Here is a 7,421-nt window from a genome sequence, read left to right on the forward strand (position 1 = left end):
TTTATGTGGGAGAAGTGTATATAAATCCAAAATCCTCCGGGCTATGCTTCCACAATGCTGGAAAGTGGCCAAAAAGAGGCTTGTGGGGTTATGAAACAATCTGGCCTCAAGATACAAACTTTGCTCTGGCTGAATTTCATAAAATCGCAATCAGGAGGGTAGTCTGTTGTTAGAACAACTTGCTTCCAAACATTTATTTATGTAGTATCAAGCTTTAATATCAACTTTTTAATTTTATGAAATTTTGTTGAGTTTTCTAAGTGTGCCTTTCTGTGGAGCTTACGTGGTATCCTCATACATGCAAAAGAAGAAGTTGGGGAGAGATGAATGCTGAGGAGGTTGTGTGGTTTTTCCATTTGATTTGGGATGAGTAAATTGCTATTTCCTTAAGGTCAAGCCTTGTGCAGAGCTTTTGTGCCTTATAGTTGCTCACTGTGTGTTGGCAAAGGGAGTAAGAATTATCAGTGCCATACAGTAAGGAACCAAAGATTCTGGCCAGATACTTTATCTGCCTTAATCCCTACTCTTCCACTATTCCTGCTCCCTTTGCCTAGACACTTTTGGAAAGTGTTTCGTTGCTGGGTTTTCTTTGTGTGCCAGCTTGGAGTTTTTTCAAAAGAAAGGGAATATGGATGGAGAGAGAGGTTGTGGAGAGGTTACATTACAGAAGTTATTGCCTTTGAAATTGGGCCTCCATCATTCTAGACTTGCTTGCTTTGTTGTAAATTAGAAGAAGAAACCAGAGGGAGATGTGCCAAGTCAACATTTGAACGACTGTTTAGAATACAGTTTTCTTAATTAGCGATCATGGGGAAAACATACATTTTTAATTTGGAATGAAACTTGACAGTTAACTTGGTTCTGTTTACCTTGATTGGTGAACTAATTTGCTGCAGTTTTCCAGAGGTGCAGAATTATTTGGGGCTCAAAATAAACTGAAAACATAACTCCCCAAACCAAATTTAACAAAGAGAATTGGCTGTTAGAGGCTTATAGGCTAAAATATCAGTTTTGAAATTAATCTTGGCTACTAGCCACCTTAGCTAGGTTTTCTCTATGGACTTGAGTATTGAGCACTTCCCAGATGATCAGAGATTACTCTGGACTGTTGGGGATGACGGAGAAATGCAATGGAGGAGCCTAGGTAGGGGTGAGGGTAAAATTGTGTCTTCTGTCAATCGTCCTGTTTCTGTTTGTGATCTGCTTCTTTTTTCTGAGTCCCTTTGTGAACCAGGTGCTAACAATAAGCTGCTATTGTGTGCCATTTCAGAGCCTTAGCTTAACTATAGAGGGACCAAGTATCATTTTAGATGTGTTTTGTCTATGTTCTTGGTGTATATATTGACTTTAATTCCCTTTTTTTTCCTTTCCTGTTAAGGGGTGGAGGTTAATTCTAAGAAAGATGTCCAGGCCCAACTACCTCACTCTCGGGGGTAGCTTCCGACTGGGGACAGGGAGTTTCCATCCAATACTCCCTTCTGGGCATACAGAGTCCCTACTATTTTGGGTAACTGTGTAGAGGTTTTTCATTATTCTCTTTCTGTAGGAAGCTATCATTCTCACCCAGGAAAATCTCTAATACAGCCCAAGTCATTTTTGGTGATGCGGTCTCTGACACAGGGAGTTAAAGGAAAGGTTAGGGTAGGGAGAGAGAGAAGGAAATGTCTGGAAAGTGGTGAGTAGCAAAAAGGTATTTATTTACTTGGAATAGACCTTATAGCATCTCAGAGAAGGGAAATAGGGTTTGATCTCCAGTTTTATTGCCATAGAGAGAATGGTAGGTCAGGATCACCTGAAGTAGTCAGAAGTTAAATATTAAATGCATATCTTTCTGGATCAGCCAGAAAGTTGGGAAAATGTTGCTAATCTTCTGGGTTAGGGAATTCCAACTGGCTTTTGGTAAGGTTGAATTACAGAGAATCAAATAACAGACAAGTGGTTCAGAGTTGGTACTTGAGCAGGAGAAACCTGGAGCCTAGGATGGTTGCCTAGTTTAAAATAAAGCTTCTCTGAAAAAAAAAAAAATCTGCTTTAACAATATCAGTATTAATATAGGAATTTTAGACTCTACATTTGCATTTTGGTCTTAAGCCTTCCCCAAAAAAAGAGAAAGAAAGAAATCTTCATATATCTGTTCTTGTTCCTGGCTTCAGGGAAATTACTTATAAATGTGTAAATGTACATTCCCTTCCTATCACTACCTCTGTGGGATCTCGTAATTGTAATGCCAGAGTTGAGGTCTCTTAATTGAAATAAGGGAGGAATTGGCTTTAGGTTTTCTATATTTTGAACTCAGTGCCTTAAAAGATGTCCTTTTTCTCTCTCAGATCTGTGTGTAGTTATTTTTTGTTTTGCCTTCCCCTTTCTTCAACCTTACCATTGCATTATTAAAATTTTTGGGTCTGCTCAGTAATATTAGAAATCTATGGCATACAAAATGACTTTATTTCTTGGTATTGATGTAAAAGAAATGAATTGACCAGAGGGCTTTCCTATTGAAGTTAGGTAGTATGTGACCAGGACATTTTTAATACTCCTTTGCTGGATGTATCTCAGAGCATACATTTATAAACACACAGGGATTTTCCCACTTTTCTCTTTGTTTATTTGAGGTTCAACTCTAAAGTACCTGGTATAACCTGGAAATATTTTTATTTCATTAAACACATGATAGAGGGTTTCTTTGGATTCACTAAAGGGGCTGAGGAAGAAAAAGCATTACTTTGGCCCTTTTCTGAGCGTGTGCTCTAAGAAGCAGTAAAGAGAAACCTGAGGAGTGAGTCTCCAGGGAGAGCCAGTACCTGGCTTTACAGAGATTTGTTTAGCATATAGGGTGATGACACCATGTAGACTGAAAGATTCAGAGCAGTGTTGGAGTAGAAAAGGAGCTGCCTTTCCACAGAGCAAGCCTCATTCCCACGCCTATGGCAGCTCTTTTGACTGGCGCTTGTAAAATCTCTTACACCTCTGAACAGGAGAGAAACCCTAGATAAAGGCCCACGGAGGAAGGAGCAGACATTCTGTGTATCTACTTTCCCAGTTTAGAAATATCATCCTTTTGAAAAATGATTATTTTGAGAAAGCTCTTAACAAACAACATTATGGACCTCCATAGCTAGAAGATTTGAAGCATATAGGAAACTCTTCCCAGAAGTTTGAGTAAGAATCAGTTTTTGTCCAAATTTATTGGAGGATGGCCTCGTATTCTCTACGCCTTGAGCAGACATCTCTGTATGGCCAAAAAAGAAGCTTTAGAATGGAATACATGTCAAGAGCACCTGTATGCTGCTCTAAGCTCTTATCTGTCTCCATTTTATGTGATGAATATTTTCCCCTTCTGAGTTAGTACTCTATTTCCTATGCCAATATATTTAACAAGAGACTAGGAGCAAGAAGGATATGAATTTGAATTAAGTAACTCTGAGCCTCTGGTGCTGCCTTTGTTTGTTTTGTTTTGAGCATCTCTAGGATTAGGGGGTGGGGTGACATTCCCAGACTCTACAGTAGCAATTTGGCTTGTTAATGGCAGGAAATTGTGATTCCCTATCTCTCTCTCCTCCCTTTCCCCTCTAACTACTTCTGCTTCTGTAACCCCATTGTTTTTTTCTCACTGAGTCTTTCCCAGGCACTAGAGTTTAATTAGTAGGTCATTTCTAATCTATGGGCCTTGTCTTTCCTCTTTCCACTCTCCTCTTTCCCTACTACTTATTTTGTTTATTCTGAAGTGGTTTGTTTCTGAGAATTAATCTAGGTTACACCCTGTATCGTGTGCTTCTTAGTTGGTTTCAGGCATCTTACTCTATCAACAATAATGATAGCAGGTCCCTTCTCTGGCCTGTGTACTGTCCCTCTGCCAAGGCCATTTGTGTTGGCGGAGAGGAGAGTGGGTGGGGTGCCTAGGTTCTTCGCAAAATGTCCTCAGTTTTTCAGGTTGTCTGACAGCTTTATGTACAGTATGTTTTAGGAAAACTTAAATATACTTCTTTTTATTTAGGATTTTAATAAAATAGGATTTGATTCTGATGAACAAGTTTGTGTGTATGTGTGTTGGGGGTATTTGTGTGTATATACACCTATACAGATCTATATTATATATACAGTTTTTGTACTATCATTTAAAATAAAGATGTTTCTTAATAAAATGTCAAAGTCTTATCATTTCAGGGTGTCATTGAAATTTTTTCCATCTCCTGGGCAAAAATTGTATCTACTCCCTGATCACAGATAAACCTCAATGGCAAGTTTTCCCTGTCTAAATGATCTAATGCGGGTGGAGCAGGGGGAGGGTGTTGGGGAGGCCCTTCTTTCCCCTGTTGGGGTCTCTTCCAACCCATTCACACCTATGCCTTTTCTTTATGTAGCCACTCCTCAGCTGGTATTCTTTTTTTTTTTTTTTAAGATTTTATTTTTCCCTTTTCTCCCCAAAGACCCCCGGTACATAGTCGTATATTTTTAGCTGTGGGTCCTTCTAGTTATGGCATGTGGGATGCCTCCTCCTCATGGCCTGATCAGTGGTGCCATGTCCACGCCCAGGACCCAAACTGGCAACTTGCTCTGCCTGTTAAGAATACCAGCTGAGGGGGCCACCCCGTGGCCGAGCAGTTAAGTTCATGCGCTCCGCTTCGGCAGCCAGTTTGTCTTTCCTTCTAGATTACTCTTCTCCCTCTCCTCCCTCCTGTTTCTTAATCTCTATCCCTGAAGGTTAACCTGCATGGATTTCATCAATGGACTCCCTATGCTTTGGCTTCCCTTAGATTCAGCCAATAGGGAGCTCTGGCAGGAGACTGGAAGGAGAGAAAAGACTGAGGTTTGTGTATTGATTTCCCAGGTTTCCTCCCTTGGGGTTACTTGGGCCTAGCTGTATCCTTTGATTAAAAGTCATTACTCCTCTCAATGCAATCTCTCCTTCCAGATCCCAGTAACCACTACCTCCCTTTGTCCTATCAGGCCTAAGGCTGTTACTAGCCTCCAGTTACTACCTATCCCTTGCCCACACTTTTTAAAAATAGCTCTTCATTATTTTGAGCATGTCATCTATTTCCTGTTGGGACCCTGTCTAATACACCTGGTAAAGGTAGGTGATCTTTTGGATTCATAGACTTCATATTTTATCCATGTACTTGAACCTTACTTATACCTGTAACCTGAAATTCTTATGAGCCAACAGTTCTGAAGGGTCAACAGTTCTGAAGGGTGAACTGCTAGATTCAGTTGCAGAGAGTGATTTATACCTGTGTGGTTCCCAAGTGTGGGGTTTGGGATCAAGGAGACAAATCCGAGAGATAATAATAGCTCAAGCCCCTGTGACTTAGCTCCCAAAGAACCCAAGATGCTGAACAGCTTTTCAAGCTTCGTGACTGTGGAACCTTCTGTGTTTCAGGTCCCCAAAGCCTTACACAAGCTGATGGACTTGGCCTACTGGGGCCCTGGTTTCTCCATAACGTCCCAGGATGCCTCTGAGAAATCAGCTTAGAAATCCCTTAGGATGACGACTTCATCTTCTTGTTGGCACATTCTGGTTTTTCTAAAGACAAAGTTTGAGCTAATATCCTACTTTTAAAGACTATCCACGGATTCCTTAATTGGGGTCATGTTTATCCCTCTGTTGTCAGTGATAATTTCTTTGAATTCATCCCCTTATTATTCACTACTCTCTGTCAGAGGTATTTCATGAGTATTAATGAATTGCATACTTGGTGGTAGTCTATTTTGGGCAAATAATTGTTTCCCACAAAGCGCTTAATTTAAACCTATATATTTATATGGTGCTTTATAAACCCTGTTGGTATATGTTCTTTCCATATTTTACAAAAAAAATTGAGGCTCAGAGAGGTTAATTGAATTGCCAAGGTCATACACAAAACTACTAAGTGGCAGAGTCCAAGGACTGTTGCTCTCACTGCGATGTAGTTGGTGTCACCAACCCTGAAAGTTCTGAGAGTCCAGTGTAGGCACTCCTGGCTAGAGAAGTCACCATACCTTATAAATACTAATAAATCAACACCCTTCACAATTAAACTGAAACCAGGACTTTAACTTGTAAATTGCTGCTGCCTGCAAGGAGTCACAGGGTTAAATTCCTTTGTACATCTCTTTGGAGTCTATAGTTAAACCTCAGGATCATTTTCCCCTTTCCTTGTGACCACCTTCAGGCAAGACCTTAAGTATTTGTGAGACTTGTCCCTCAAAGGGCTGTGAAAGGCTGTAGCCTTAGAATTTTTCTTTGTCTTGGCTTCAATACCTTGGTTTGAAGAGGATAATGAAGTCAGATGATTGGAAAGATTCTCCACTCCTTCCTTGCTGTCCTCTACTATCCAGGACTCTAGCAATGGCTTCAAAGCATCTTGGTTTAAGTAAGGCTCCATTGAGTGAAAAACTGAGACCTAGGGGCCTGCCCCTGACAGGGTGGTTAAGTTCCCGTGCTTGTGCTCGGCTTGAGCCGTCTAGGGTTCCGCTGGTTCACATCTTGGGCGTGGACATAGCACCACTCATCAGGCCATACTGAGGTGGCATCCCACATAGCACAACCAGAAGGACCAACAACTAGAATATACAACTATATACTGGGGGGCTTTGGGGAGAAGTGGAGGGGGCGTGGAGAAGAAGATTGGCAACAGTTAGCTCAGGCGCCAATCTTTGAAAATAAATAAATAAATGAAACAAACTGAGACCAGGACCTCTCCAAGCCAGTGAATCAAGCTCCAAGCAGCAAGAGGGCAGACTCTTGGACGACAACCAAATCTGCCGAACAAGCGAACTGAGGTGTGAGTAATGTTCAGAGGGCATTTAAAAACGTTGAGGGTAAAATCTATAAATGAAGGTTGTAAGGATACAAAGGGAAAGGGATTGCTTAGCAGAAGCAGATCGCAAAGTTAGGAATAGCCTAAGTGTAAGTTTGGAGGAAGCACTATCTCACAGGGTTCCATGCTTTCTCCTTTAGAAAGCGTTCTTACATACGTTATCGTACTTGAGCCTCTCAACGCCATTTTTCAGATGAAGAAACGGAGGCTTAGGGCAGAGCTTTGACTTGTCGGGATCACAAGTAATAAAGAGCGAAGCCAGAAACAATCTCGGGGTCTTCGCCAAATTGTTCTCAGCAGTTTCCCGCCCAAGGTATTTAGGCTGCGAAGGGGAAAGGGACCTGCAAGGCTTCCGTAGCTGCAGAGCTCGGTCGGGTCTCCAGGGGGCGCGAGCGGGAGGGCGGCCTAGAACTCCAACTAGGCGGTTACTCCTGCCAAGCCGCAACAAAATACCCGACTTGTAAATCCGCAAACTCAGCCACCACCCGCGCGAGGCCTTAATTGTCCTTAGCGCGAGGCAGTGGGCGGGGCTGACGGTCCTGCCCGTCCCTCCCATTGGCCCCCGGGGGTAACGGACAGGGATGGACAGCCAGCCCCAGCCAGAGGAAAATCACGACAGCC

This window comes from Equus asinus, chromosome 25, assembly GCF_041296235.1.
Source record: "Equus asinus isolate D_3611 breed Donkey chromosome 25, EquAss-T2T_v2, whole genome shotgun sequence".
Taxonomy (NCBI): domain Eukaryota; kingdom Metazoa; phylum Chordata; class Mammalia; order Perissodactyla; family Equidae; genus Equus; species Equus asinus.